A 15944-nucleotide genomic window follows, 5' to 3' on the forward strand; every position below is an offset into this window, starting at 1 on the left:
TTTCCCGTCACCAATTTGCTGAACAGAGCCATTTTGTGGCTCTTCCTTAAAAAACAAAATTTCCCCATTTTTTGTTTGTTTGCAAAAAATTAGCAGAATGGAGGGTTTGGGGTGGCATTGCTGGATGGCTGGAGACCACGGTACAGCACTTTATTCCTTATATTTCTACCTTTTAAGCCCCTTTTTCACCTCCAGGAACCTAACCTCCCAATTCCCCTTGCCTCAAGGTCTCGTTATCCATAGTTGTAGGCAAGAACAGAAACCCCGTGGATAACGAGGACCACCTGTACACCTTCACACAATGGATATTAACTGGTGAGATTCACCACCACAAGATGTAGAGATGTTCACCAGATTTAAAGCAATTGAATTAAAAACATCAAAAATGATTACAAATATTCTCAAGGAGGATAGGAAAAATTCTCACAGAGGATTCTCATGGTGTTTAAATGGCACCAAACTTGCACATGAAGTCTGCATTTGGCTGAAGTTATTATTTGTTTAGTTGATGCTCCCAAGTAGAACAGTATATGGAGGCTAGGGTTTGAATCTAATGTGTTTTGGACTCACATGGGAGAATATGCAGAATCTGCTGCCCTCACTGCCACCCTTGACATCATTTTGCGCATTTTGAAATTTATCCATTGCTAGGGATTTATTTAAATGGAAATTTATCCATTGCTAGGAAAACACAAATGGCCAAAATATTTCACAGAAACATCTGTTGAACCAGCTAATTTGACAAAACAAAAATTGGAATGTTTTGAGTGTTTCGGCCATAAGGAACAATTGGGAAACTCAAAAGCCCCCATTGTTCCCCATGGGTAGCTTCTAGGAACACCATAGTGGGTTGTGTGGTAGGGCATGATGAGTGCTACCTATCACCCAAACCACAAAAGAAATGGGCAAGTGGGTGACTCTTAACAATTGTTTAACCTTTCCCCAAAATGCCCATACAATCTTATGGGGGTTTGGGGGGAAAGGTTAAACATTTGTTTTAAATGTAGAAAATGTATTAAAAGTATTGATTCCCCCCTTATGAAGAGGATCAATACATAGGAATCAATGAACGATTATAATGTATTATGTAACTTTGATTAAATGAGATACTTCATGATTTAGGATTTGTATATTGAGATTTTTATTTGGGGTTAATTTGTGCATTACTCTTTTTTTTTTAACCCAAAAAAGGTTTTAATCAATCTATCCACAGGTAGGAATATCCTGCAGCAACAGCATCCTACAAAGGCAGAGGGCCACACTTTGGATCAGTTACCTCTTCTCAATGGGAGCCATCCTCTGTCCTCTCTGAAACTACCTTACAGCACTATCCTATGCATATTTACTTAGAAATATTCCCAAAGTGTTCCCATCCAGTGAGGTTTACTCCTAAGTAAGCATGCCTATGATTGCAGCCTGAAAGCAACAGCAATTTAGGGAGAGCAGAGGACTTCATATTTGTTTGGGGCTAACATGCACTCTAGGGGCCCCAGTGACCAAGTAGGGACAGGGCCTATTTTCTGGCCACTATTCTTAGTTAAAATTGTGGGTCCCTTGACAAGGGGAAAGATCCTCAAGTAACTAATTGATTTCATTAATACTTTAAATAATTAATTTTAATGTAATCATACATTGAAAATTGTCATTGGCCCAACTACATCATGGTTGGTTCCAGCTCACCAGAACATTTGAGTTGTGCAGCCCTGCCCCAGACAGATCTTGTTGCTGATAGCATTCATTTTTCAGAAATTTCTCATATATTCATGGATATATGCATATGGATATATGGAGATCCCCTTCAAATATGGCATGACCTGGATGAAAATGAGCACTTGTTCTGGAAGACTGGTTCATTTACGTTAGTGGCCGCGTTTGCACATAACATGAAACCAGAGGTTACTGAACCTGTGGTTAATTTTTCGAAACTGTGAACTGCATTGTAGACATTCATCCAACCACAGCTCAGAAGCCTCCATTTTCAAGGCAAGGGAGCCCCTCCCTCTTCCTCGTCTGATGAGGCTGCAGCTCAGCAAGCTCCATAGCGATCGGATCACCGGTCTATGGTCAAGGCGTCAGAACATCTCCAGGGTGGCAGCCATTGACCACAACCTTAAAGGGGCATGCTGAGTGCCATCATGCCTTTTTGAGATGGACCACACATCTTTGGCAGGGAAAGGGCATTTAAATCCCTTTAAAATGCCATCCAAGCCCTTGATCTGACAGCAATTGCACCACCCTTGTAAGAGCTCCACAACAAAACAAGTACAATTTCTCGATGGGGGTGGGATGCTGAGGGGCATTATTTTTATGTTACTCAGGAAAAGGAAGGGGACATGACGACTTCCTAGGAAGGGATATGTGTATGAAGCGAGGCAAAGTATCCTGAAGTCTGGCCTGCTGTGACCAAGGATATTCTTGCAAAGGATCACCCTGGCAAAGCATTCCATGGAGACCAAACCACACTCCTGCCCACATGGCGGCTTGCCACCAGAGGACTAGCACACTCATGAGAGGACCAGTCTACTCGGGAGGACCTTAGGCTCACCTCCCTTCGGTCTTTCGTCAGATTGGGTGCTCATGAGTTGAGCCAGCCTTCTCTCTGGTTAATGATAGAACTTTTGTACAGTGACCCCTTACTCTCTAGGGAAGCCTGTGACACACAGAAATGAGACTTTGATGCTCCATGTCTCCGGGCATTGCCAAGTGGGCAGACTGGGGAACACCAGGACCAGGGACAGGTCTTAACTCTCATTCAGATTTCCTGGGTTCAGACTGGCATTGTGGCATATGTAGATCTGCCACCATGGGGAATAGTAGGAGAGGTGAGCCACAGTTGTCTGTGACCCCAAAAGAGTGGGGTCGTGATTCAGGGCAAAAATAAATATGGACATGTTCAAATGGGCTGGCAGAGGACCCACTTTGACTGCTTCTTTGCGGCAGTCACCAAGACAGGGAGAGGTGCCTTGCTTGTGTCAAGCAACCAGGCTGGGTGGCATCTGCCTCATGTGTGTCTCATGTGTGTCTCCATGGCCTGGCACTCTTGTGAGAGGGTGGTCCATGGCAGAAGGGCTGGCATCGCACATTATTAGCAATTCTGCCTGACACCACCTCCCCCGACGGTTCTTCTTATGAGTTGTGAAGGGGTATCCCCATGGAGCATGGTCCACTCAGGAGCAGCATACATCCTCATCACACAGGAGGAATTTTTCCTTTCACTGGAAGCAGTGCTGATCCTGCTGCCCAGCCCTTCTCATGAGTAAGCCTAGGGACCACATGTGTTCTCACCAAGGGCAAGGGTTGGCTCACCCTTCTCCTACATCCTTATGCAAAAAAATGGACCTGAGCCATACAACAATTCCTGGTTGCAGCTGCCCTTTAAACCCAATGCTGGGTATTGCCACCCTGCCATATGTTGCCACCCCAGTTGCATGTGCTTGCAAACACACATCTTTATTGCTTCATTTTCTGAGAGCTAAGCGCATAGTGCCCATCTTGCCAACCTGTCCCCTTTCTCTCCTGTCAGCGAGGAGGGGGGAAACAAGGGAAAGAGTGGATGCTCCCATGAGGCTTTCCCATTTGACAGGCTTGGAAGCTTGGGATGGGATGTGGTGGTGTCTCTGTTGCTAGGCAACTGCTTCATTAGATCAAAGATAGGGGATGAGGCAAGTCTTCAGAGAGGCGGCCAACGAGAAGTGCCACAGACATGGAGCGGGAATGATCCCGGGTGTGTGTGGCCCACACTCTCTGTGATTACAGTTCCAGCATGAAACTGCAGTTATGGTGGCATCCACATTTGGACATAATGCTGCCACCGCAGAACTTCAGGTTGGGGTAGCAAAACTCATTACAAACCAAAGGTTCATACTGGAGTTTGGCAAGGGAAACCACAGGTCGCTTGGGCCATGAAAATACAGTTTCACGCACTTGGACATACATAAATTCCAACTTCTGGTCCATTTAACTGCAGTTCCGCATTACATGCGAATGGGGTAAGTTTCTCCAGATTCAAGCTCTAGTAAATGTTCATGAGAAAATTTGATTTGAAGGCAGGATCTGTGCGGCTGTACATGTCTATGTCCTACACGTAGACAACCAGCTCATTGAGAATTGACTCATACACGGACATCTACAGGAAGAGAAATGTCTGGAAGAGGTGTGTAACATCACTCACTAAAAATGGCAGTTTAGCTCTGAAGGTCAATTCCCCTTTTGCAGCTGGCTGCAGTTAACTCAAGATGCAAGACATGCTTTCTGCTAATCTCAGAGTTTGCTAAATCCCATTCAATTATGTTTCATCCATGTAGTTATTGGTGACCCGTTAACATGCATTTATTTTATGTTGCTGTAGTCAAAATAGATGCTGTAACAAAGAGCTGATGATGGGGGGGGGCGGGGGGAGGAGAGAATTGCTTTTTTTCTCCCCCTTACAGCTACAGTGAATCTTCCCTCCTGGAGCTTGCTGGCTCAAGAGGCTCTCTGAGCCCAGTAAATGTGATTGAGTCCCCTGGGATATAAACTGACTGGGTGAATGCTCAAACAGTTTTTGGTTTGTTTAATTAGTTAAGTTTTAAACTGATTATGGGATCTCATTATTGACAGAATAGTAAGGTAGTATTGTCATATTTGATTTTGTTATGAGCATTGAATGTCTATGTTAAAGGGATGGGGTCCCCAGTCAAAAAATGGCAAGTATCAAACAGAGGAAAGAGAGGCCAGGCATAATATTTTTACATCACAAAGGGAAGGATCTAGGCTCTGAAATCTTTCGGTGATCATTTCACTGCTGATGGATCATCTAAATTTAGGGCTTCTTCTCTGATTATGAGAAGTTCAAATGTTCACTGGACAGGAAATTTAGAGATCCATCAGAAAGATTTATTTTCATTGCAGGCACGGTAAAGGGTGAAAAAATTAATACTTGGCTCCAAATACAGTTCAAACAAGGGCAGGTAACCCTTCTTAGAGGACACTTTTTGACAACTGACTTTCTTCAAGGCTGGGAGCTCATAAATGCAGGGGATATACATCTTATTTACAATCCTAAAAGTATAAGACAGGACATGGCAACTAAATAATGCCCGCCCCCCCTTACTCTGGAGCTAAATGGCCTATTTGAATTTAAGGAACTGGTTTATGCTTGGAGAGAAGTGAATAAGAATGCCAGGGATTTCACATTTTTCTCTAATAGACATGGGACATATGTGCACGCTGACTATGCCCTAATATCTAGTCAACTGGCCCAGCCAATTGTGGACTCATCCATTAGACATATCATGCAGTAATACCTACTTTGCTGAGGACATTAAGCAGAGAGAAATTGCTCCCTGGTAGGGATGTGCCCAAAGCGTTCCATGCACATCCAGGGTGGTGGCAAGCGGGCACTTTAAATGGAGGGAAGCAGGACTTGCCCCCTCCGCCACCACCCACCGGAGAAGCACTCAAGATGGCATCTGAGCATGCACAGATGCCATTTATGTGATGGTGATGCTCACCAGACACTGGGAACAGGGAACTTCCTGTTCCCAAACAGGAAGCCCCTGCACGGTGTCACTTGCAAGAACAGTCAGTGTTTGTTATGGGCAGCACCGCACTGAGGTGGCAGAGGGGCAATGGAGGGGCAGGTAAGACCTGCCTCCCTCCGTTTAAAGCACCCATTCTCCCTCCCCTGCCGAAACATTTTGACCAGGGAACTTGAATCATTTTAGCACCTCAAATTAGAGGCGCTGACATGCTTTGTGCACATCCCTACTCCCTAGTGTGGCTCTTTTCAACCCTCTTACAAAGGTATAGCAGAACAGATAAACTAATGGAGGATATTCAGCAGTATTGTAAAGCAAATGTTGGGACACTGGATATGCCCTGAAGTGCAGTTTCCATGCATTAGTGCATTTAGGATTCTCAAAGAGCAGAATGTCAATGCACATGAAATTTTGAACAAAAATATTGCTCATCTAGAAACTGTTAAAAATAAGACCAGTAATCACAAAACATATAGAAGGATGCTGGGTAGAGAAGGAAGATGAAGTCATTGGAGATTCACAGAATGAATGTGGTAATGACCTATTTGGGCAAAATATTATTAGTGGAAACAAAATTCAAAATTATTGGTGAATGGGTAAGACACAGACTGGATCTTAGGAATTCCTCATGCAGTAAAAGGGAAAGAAAAGGTATATAAGTCAGTGGCTGACAACAAGGCTAATAAAGTGCTTGTACACTGAAAAGTTTGCACTAGTGCAAGAAGATCCATCTTATTTATTTGTTATTTCTCTGTGTAAACTGCCCTGAGCCATTTTTGGAAGGGTGGTATAGAAACTGAATAAATAAATAATAAATAAAAGTAAAATAAGGTCACATAGCTGCTCAGAGCCACAGGGATGCTCAAAACTACACTCTTGCACTATTGTGCAAAAGTTCCCTGTGCAATATATGATATGTGCCACAGGTCACACACTTTGTTGAGCAAGCATAAACATATTTGCCCTAGTGCAACACAAGTCTGGAACACAAGCTTCTGATTTACACAACAGCTTTCACTAGCACAACACATTTGTCCAAGTCTCAATTTGTCTGGATGTCAGCCAGTGGAAATCTATAAGTTACTCACCTGTAACCAAGGCCCCCTTTGACTTTTTGAAGTTTATCTGGAAACTCAATTCTTGCAGGGTCCACTACAATCTCGAGGGCATCCAGCCCGCCTGGTGCAGGCCACAATCAGCCAATCAGCCAGGTATGGCAATACCTGCATACCTTGCTCCTGCAGGAATGCCATCACTGAGGCCAGACATTTTGTAAAGACCCTTGGCGCGGTCGTGAGGCCAAATGGCAGGGCTTTGAATTGGTAGGGGATCCCCTGATCTGAAAGCACAGGAAGCGTCGATGCTGCGGTCGTATTGACATGTGGTAGTACACATCTTTTAAGTCCAACAATACCATCCACATGCCTTTGTCCAGAACGGACATAATGGTTGATATCGACAACATCCGGAACCTTTTGTTCGTTAAATGTCTGTTCAGAACTTTGAGGTCTAGTATAGGGCGCTGGCCACCATCCGGCTTTAGTACCAGAAAATACTGGAAGTAGAACCCGGGGCTGTCGGGGTTGACAACTCACTCGATCATGTCCCAGCTCACTGAAAATGGAGCCAGCCAAGTCCTGTAGCTCCCCGAGTCATTGCTTCTTCTGGGGGATACTTGGGCACTGTTTTTAGAAAGCCGGCTTACTAGGCTGGCCTCCTGGCTTGTATCTCAGTTGGAACTTAGTGCCACGAAAGGACCGTTACGAAGGTGACTGCTGCTGGGAAGGAGCCTTTGCAACTGGTAGGGAGACCACTTGGCCATCCTCTGCAGCTTACTAGTAGGCAAAGCATAAGACATGGAACGTGCTGTGCTCCTCAACTTTTGCACCTTCTGTAGCATATCGTACATTTGCTCAGAAAATAGGCTAGAGTCTGCGAAGGGCAGGTCCTTGATCCTAGATCGAGCCTCATAGTGTAGTCCCGATGACTGCAACCATGCATGCCTTCTTAGTACCACCGACGTGGCCATCACCTTAGGAGCACATTCCACCTAATGTCAGGCAGAATACAGTTCTTGTTTGGCCACTTCCAAGGGTTTCTGCCCACTTGACGAGATCTTCTGAGGGGGCTCTGCTCCATGTGCTGACAATGAGGGAGGCTCGGTTGTCGTGCATGCGGGACAGGGCCTTCTCTGTTGCTGCCCCCAGGCTTTGGAATGCTCTCCCAGTGGCCATTCGCTCCTCGGACTTCATCACAGTTTTTAGAAAGCTGGTTAAATCTTGGCTTTTTAATCTTGGCTGGTTAAATCCAGGCCTTGACATGATTGTTTTATTGCAACTTCTGTGTGTTTTTATCCATGTATAGTTTTCTGTGTTTGTATATTATATATTTTAATATCAGATTGTTTTTATATTTTTAGCTAAATACTTTTAACTCATTTTTATTATATTTGTTTTAACTTTTGTAAACCGCCTTGGGATTGTTTTTAATGAAAGGCGGTATATAAATCTAACAATATAAATAAATAAATAAATAAATAAACTTGAATGGCCTCTCTGGCAAAAGGCCGGATCTCTCTTATTTTGCAGGAGGAGGTCCAGAAATGGGTTTACCTTCTCCCATTAAAAATGATTACATCGGGCGTTATAAGCTTGGTAATTTGCCACTCTTAGATGTAGCGCTGAGGCAGAGTATAGTTGCCTACCGAAAGAGTCCAGCTTTCTGCCCTCTTTATCACTTGGTGCCGACTGACCGTGGCCTCTGGTTCTTTGCAGGGACACCTCTATGACGACTGAATTTGGGGTGGGGTGATTTTTCAAAAAGGATGTATCTTCACCCAGTTGCACCCGATATACATTTTCTAGATGCCTCCTAGGCTGGGAGAGCATAGTCAGCTTCTTCCAGTGACCTTTTATGCCTTTCAGCAATGCCAGATTTAGGGGCAGGGTGGCTGGTACCTTGGCCTCGCTATCGATGAGGCTGAACAGCGGGTCTAGCTCTCCCTTCTGTTGGTTACCCAGATTCACGCCCAGGGCAGCAGCCATTCGTGTCACATATGCCGTATACAGGTTTAGGTTTTCTGACGGGGAGGTCAGTTTCGAGTCCGACTGGACATCAAGCGGGGATGATCCCAGAGAAACCACCTCCAAAGCCTGTGAGTTATCATCACTTTCACAATCAGGCTCCAGAGGAGCCAGAGTCTTGTGCCGCAGTTGTCGTCCCCGAGGGGGAGCCCGGGTTGTCATCTTGAGTGTTAGGTATCAAAGCAGTTTGGGGTATCACCGGCACCAAAGGGGGCAGTTTGTGACATTCAATACGGTCCCTCAGGGAGCAATGAGGTTAGTGGGAACACGGCCTTCCTTCCAAATGTGAGGGGGGCTCTCACCAACCCTGTGTCATCAAGGACCGCACATACAAAGGATCTTCTGAATAATGGGACCCATATCATGGACGAGCATAGTCAAAGTACTCAGATCGGTAGTCCACTTGGTACTGATCACTCGACTCAGCGTCACAGCATCACGTACCATATGAATGGTCAACTGCCCTCAAGGGGGAGCGATACTCTGATGTTTGATATTAATTTTGATAGGTTTGATCACGGCGATCCCAGGATCATTCCTATCTGTATGCTGAGGAATGTTCCTTCGATCCCCAATGGGTACTTCTGTCTCACAGTGGAACATGCTCCTATAAGCCCCGATGGGTCAACCATTGCCTAGGCATCCAAGGGGAATCCGTTGCAGGCCTGGTCAGGGATTACGCCTCTTCCAAAGAAGGATATCCCGGCTCCTCAGTCACCACCGGAAGTTCATTACTGATCACATCGAGGGCTTCCACCGTCACTGGTGAGCTAGGCCGCTTTGATGACTTTTGCCCTGTATGATCTGACACCACCTCAGCCTTCTTGGAAACAGGAGCCTCCTCCACTGGAACCTCTTCTGCCACTATAGGCAGAAGAGGTTCTTTTTAGGTACAGGCGGGAGATGACAACCCACCAGCAAATCTCAATGTAGCTTCAGCTTCTTCTTTTTTTAGCTTCAGTACCAATCCAGACTGATCTGTAGAGGACTTGGGTACCACGGATGCCGGGTGCTGAGGATGATCTTCCGAGTGTGGGGGCTTGATGGTATAGTGGCCAAGGGCGGTGATACCAGTACCGAGGCCAGGACTTTGGATTCGGCAGGAGCAGACTCCACCCACTCTGATTGTCCTGATGAGGCCATCTTCGCCGACCACTTCAGAGACAAGGCTTCCGAAGATTGGAGAGCCAGATCCCACAGGGCTGTGCTCAGGCGAGAAGCCCTATTTTTGCAAGCCTGCTTCGTGAACTTCTGGCAATGAAGACAGGTCTCGACAACATGGGATAACTCCAGGCACAATAGACACTCAGTATGAGTATCAGGGGAAGGGATCTTAGATCCACAGTGAATGCATTTTTAAAAGTTTGTCGTGCCCCGCCTGCAAGCTGAAGGCCGGCCAGCCACCATGCTCCATCCCGGCCAGGATTGGAGCTCCAAAGTAGGGGGGGAAACCCGCAAAATGAACTCGCAATGAACAAAAAAACGCTACTACATGAAAAGACAGGAAATAAGAAAAAACCAAATAAGCAGGGAGAAAAACAAGGAAATATCTTAATCCCACTCGTTGACAAGCTGCAGACTCCACGATCTTCACTGAAGCGTGGACGAAGAAAGACTGAGGGGATGAGGAGTGGTGCAGCTGCATATAGCAGCTGGGGGCGGGGTTCCCGCCCAAAGCAGGAGAATCGAACTTGTTAGAATCTAACAAGGTCTCTGCCCAGGTGCACAGCCCATTTGTGTAGAAGACAGAGACCACATCGAAGAATCGTGACTAACTAGTTAAATTGTATTCTAAATTATACCCTACTACCTCACCCAATGAATTTATTTATTTATTTAATTTATTTATCAAATTTGTAAACCACCCCAAACTTTCATCTCTGGGCAGTTAACATTAGCATAAAACAAGTTAAAAACATATACAAAAAAGTAAAACAATTTAACAAGTTAAAAATAAACCAGAGAGTAAAACCTTAAAAAAAATAAAATTAGGAAGCTGTGAAAGCTTGGGAGAAAAGATAGGTTTTCAAGTGTTTTTTGAAAATTGGCAGAGATGGGGAGGATTGAATCTCAGCAGGGAGTGCATTCCACAATCTCGGGGCAGCGACCAAGAAGGCCAGTCTCTGTGTAGCCACCAAACGAGCTGGCGGTAACTGGAGATGGACCTCCTCAGAGATTAAGAAAGGGGGAGGTGTTATCATTTATGCCAGGGCACAGAACCTTACTGAACAAGGAAAAAAACAGAGGGTTTGTGGGGAGGTTAAAATGTCATCTCTAGACTAAAGGATCATACATTATCAGGAGTGGGTGTCTTACAAGTGAACTTTTCAAAAATGTTTCTGACATCTTGATTCCATGTATAAGACTATTCTTTTTAATGACATATTAGGAGGTTAGTGAGTCTTGGCAACACTCCAGGGTAGTGGCAATCCCTAAACCCTGAAGATCCATATCCTATTGACCAATCAAAGTATTAGATCAACACGTGTTTCCCTCACCCCCTGCAATATTTGCTGCAAGATTGAGCAGCATAATATCAAGTTACATCGAGGGAGACCAAGCAGATTTCATACCTGGTAGGCAAATTCCAGAGGATGCTAAACATAATTTACAACTTTAAAAACTTTAAAAATAATCCACAGTCCAAACATCAGGCACACATAAGAATCTGACAGAACTGGAATGGTGATTCCTAATTGCATTATTGGCAAAAATGCAGGTGAGAAAGAATGTGTGCATGTTGTAAGCCACACTTTTAGTAAGTGCAGTAACTATGCTAAGGTTTAACAGAAAAATTAAAGAGGCTGAGGTCAATGACAGTTGCCATCTTATAAACATGTTCACAACTTACATTGTCTTATTTTTATTTAATCAAGATGAAGCCATTGCAGAGGGTGATGACAACTATGGCAAACTGGACAAGCTCATGATTAATTAGAACAAATCAGTGTCCCTTTGTTTTAATATGAAGCTAAATGAACATTCCTAAGTTAAAAAAAATTATAGACAAAACAGAGAATCCTGAATGCATAAACTGTTTGGGGGTTTATATCCCCAAGAAGTTGTTGCAGTTGCAGAAACTGAATGTCAAGACTCCGCTGTGAAAAATTAAATTGGTTTTTACATGTTGGGAGACTAAATCCTACTAAAGTGGCTTGGACCACATTGAAGAGGATGGTTCTACCCAAACTCAGTTTTTGCTTCCAGACAATCCTGATATTATTATAACAGAAATTCTTCTCAAAATGGAAAGCTATTATTAACATTTTAATCTAGCAAACAAAGAAATCTTGATGAAGTAATTCATCTGTTTATAGGGCAACTACATTTGGGAGGGAGGGTGCTAGGCATTCCATATGTTAGAGTCTAATATGAAGCTTTCCAAGTGCAACAACTGGTTTTCTTACTTAGAGACAATACAGACAAGCAATGGATTGATGTGGGGAAAGGTAGTAAATGCAACCCAAGTGTTGGGGCTAGGATATTTGTCTCTAAAGCTACCCATTACCCCTTTAATATGACTAACCCCTTCTTAAGGATGGCACTGCAAACATGGGAGGGTGTGGGCAAGTATGTTGGTTCTGGTAATCTCCCTTCTTATGCTGTTCTTAGCACATCCTTTGTTTGCAGATTCATCAAAAACATACTGTATTAAGTTTAGAGACTGGAGTGTGGATTATTTGGGTTGCATGATCTTTGTGAGTCAGTTTGTCCATTACTAAGTATTCAAGCGAAGGAGAAACTGGGCAAGGTGACAACCAAATAGTTCTAAAAAACATCAGGGGATTTCAGTGTTCCAATTACAAGGTGTGAGGGCAAGGGGTCTGACCCACTCACCATTTGTGATACCCCCAATTTGGCTTAAATTGAGGAGAGTCAGTGGGTAGGGTTTGTGGATTTAAAAAAGAGGTTTTCTAACTCGGCCCGCCCCTACATTCTAGCACTGGGAGATTTCCAGAGAAGAACTGGCATGCCAGGGAAAGGGTAAAGCATGCAATGTAGATTGAAGTCTCACTGACTGCATAATTCCTGATAATTGCCTCACCAGGCCTTTTATTCATTTGTATGAGGATTTATGATTACAACTCATCAAGGTGACTTAGAAGGGATATGTAACTCAGTCAGAAACTTCTGTAGATATTTGACTATCAAATAAAGGTACAAATTTTGATGCATTACCCTCTTAATTTTAGAAGCCATCAATGAAACACCAAAAATAATTAAATCATATACTTTCACTGGCAGTATCAAAAGGAAATCCAGAACAGTGCTACATCTAACCACACAACAATCCCTTACATCCACAATCATCATACTTGAACTGTATGTACTGCACAGCAGGCAATGAAACAAATGTAACTCCAATATATTCAGGCAAATACAAGCGTGAAATTTCCAGAAATAACTCTCACATTTCTTAACCTTGTGACCAAACTAGATGTGACATGCGAGATCTGTAATTAGATCTCGCTACATCTTTTTATTTGCTTAAAAGCAACTGGGGACGTGTGGGGGCTGAAGCAGGATTGCATCACTGGGGGAAGGGCAGGGTTTAACCCTTCCCCCTGCACTGTTTCCAATTCACAATTCCCATTCACCATTTCACCTGTGCTTGTCTCTAATAACTGAGCCATATCACATGATATGCATACTGCAGTTATTATTTATCCTGATTATTTTTACTCACATGCACAAAGCAGCTTGAATCAAAACTAGTGAAGCCAACTTTCTGCTTCTTTTAACATGGTGACTCTTACCTACTCTTACTCTTACCTCCCATGGGCTATGAATGTGATCTGTATCAATCAGTACATGGGTTACAAAAGGGTGCTGCCTATAATCACCTTAAACCAGGACTGCTCAACTTTGGCCCTCCTGCAGATGTTAGCCTACAACTCCCATAATCCCTGGCTATTGGCTACAGTGGCTGGGAATTATGGGAGTTGTAGTCCAAAAACAGCTGGGGAGCCTAAGTTGAGCAGGCCTGCCTTAAACAGATATGGTATATCACCAAAACCTACCCCACTGGGGTCTCCCCAGGCTCATGTGTTGTGAATTTGGTTTATATTGTGCTGCAGATGTAGTTATGAGAAGGGGACATGGACACACACACACAGAGCCCTTTCACACAATCGGAGAAAGGGCTCCAAAGGGGTGAGCAGAGGAAACCTCAAAATGCTTACCTCCCCTGCAGACAATCCTTTTCTTCTGGCTTACTTACCCAGATGTTTGCTGGCTGCTACCAGCAGCCTGGAGGTTTGGGGCCCGGGAGGCCCCCAGCACTCCTATAATGCACCACACAAGTGTATGGTGCATTATGGAGAGGCTCCTGATACAGGTTGGGAGGCTACTCATGTGTAGGTGCTGCATGGAGCTGCACCACACTGCCACACGATCAGTTAGCTAGGGGTGAGAGCGCACTCACACTCTTAACCCTGGCTAACAACCAGGGTTCCCGGAAGGGTTTGCTGCGTGCTGCCACCAGGAGCCACACAGCTCCTGGCAGTTCTCACACACAGGCAAAACGGCAAAACCGGGCTGGTCTTCCTTGGCCCGGTTTTGCTTGTGCATGAGAATAACCTCACAGAGTGATCTCCCCTTTGGAAAGTAGATTAAAAATGCAAATGAACTGAGGGGGCTTGGAGGCTGTGCAGAGAAGTAGCAGGGAGGAGAGGCTGCTTTACCTTTCCCTGGCCTGCTCTTTCTCCATTCATAATTTGTCTTCTCTGCTGTTTTTCTCTCCTCAGGAGGGGAATATTAAAAAGGAGAAAAGGAGCTGGGGTATAATTCTGAGTGGACAAAGGGCTAGCAGGGAAACGGTTCCACCCCTGGGCTGTAGAGCACCTGCACTGCATGAAGAAGCAGAGTCCCTGCTCTCTCCAAGCAAGGTGGGGGAAACGCCCCCCTCTGAACCTCTACAGAGCTGCCATTCAGCACTGGAAATACTGACTTCGATTGGCCTACGGTCTGATTTAAGATAAGCCAAGGCAGCTTCAACTAAAGTAATGCATTCTACTCCCTCCTTCCTTCAGTCCTACCCACAGCCACCTGGGTTGCGCTGCTATATTTATATTGATTGATTGATTGGTTTTACAAACCATCTGATATATCCACCTGATAACAGAACCACCTGATATATCCACCTGATAACATCTTTTTAAAAGGCCTGTCAGGAAAAATAATCAAAGAATCATACAAAATGTGCGATTTAGCCCATATATAGGAGAAGTCTATATCTCAGTGAAGTGTCCTGGAGATCAAATAACTGCTGTATAGAATCAGTCAACTGCCCTATGAACTTCCAGAAATCACTATAGTAGACACAAGACCTACTTATATGAAGCAGTGTGGAAATCCTTAATAATTTGTTGCAAGGAAGACAGCTCTGTTTTAGATTTTGGACTGTCGCACAAACAAAATAGAAGTATGTGGTATAATTCTATGGTATTTCACTGATTGTTTCTACAAGTAACAGCCCCTTACATCAGAATCTGAATCTCTATCTGATTACCATAAACACATTTATTTATTTTTCCAGGACAGTATTCCCTTTGTACTTATGAACCTCCAGCCTTTAATGTTCTATTTATATTACTATCTCATCATTGTTCTGGAAGATAGGGATTTGTATTGCAGATTAACATTCTGGCCAATGGCAGTTTTACATTTGCAGTACAAAGTACATAGAGGAAATCTCATGTGTGAAAATCCCCTTGAAACAAATCTCATTTCAATCAGTTTAAAGAGAAAACATAAACCTATGGGCAGAATATTCATTTATTTGTCCTCTATAGTGTGCTTCTTAGTCACCCTAGTGCATTATCACAAACAGAGATTAGTCTTATACACATTCCACTCACCCACCCCTTTATACACAGAAACTGGACGTGCATCTAGATTCCAGCTGTGAACGTTATGCCAAACCTGGCCAATATCACACTGGAAGGGTTGCATGAGGCAGACTGCTCATTAGCAGCCATTAGCCAGAATAGAGGATGCAGTCTGAGGAGGAGAAGGGAGACATGCAGCCTTAGTTTAGTGGGACTTACTTCATATGAATCGATGGATTTATTTTGATCATAGATCAGACATAAACACAACAAATTACAGAACATTCAGATAAGAAATCTATCATACAATACACCAACAAAGTAAACGTTTTAGGGTAAGATCTAAAGGGTAGAAATTAATTGTTGGTGGATCTTAACAGCGGCCGCACAAAATTTAGCAACCTTGTGTGTAATAGACAATTCCTTGTCTGCAAGGAGAAGTATGATGTAAAATTCATGAGTCTTGCGGGGGCAATGTAATAGCAAGGGAGTAATAAGACTATGTCGACTGT

The 15944-nt window shown here is 44.0% G+C and overlaps 1 protein-coding gene across 2 annotated transcripts in view; it reads right to left on the minus strand.

Moving 5' to 3' along the window:
• VWF (von Willebrand factor) overlaps positions 1–15944 on the minus strand; it is a 262224-nt gene that overhangs the window by 56043 nt on the left and 190237 nt on the right. The window lies entirely within an intron of this gene.

The sequence above is a fragment of the Hemicordylus capensis genome, chromosome 5 (assembly GCF_027244095.1).
Source record: "Hemicordylus capensis ecotype Gifberg chromosome 5, rHemCap1.1.pri, whole genome shotgun sequence".
NCBI classification, from domain to species: domain Eukaryota; kingdom Metazoa; phylum Chordata; class Lepidosauria; order Squamata; family Cordylidae; genus Hemicordylus; species Hemicordylus capensis.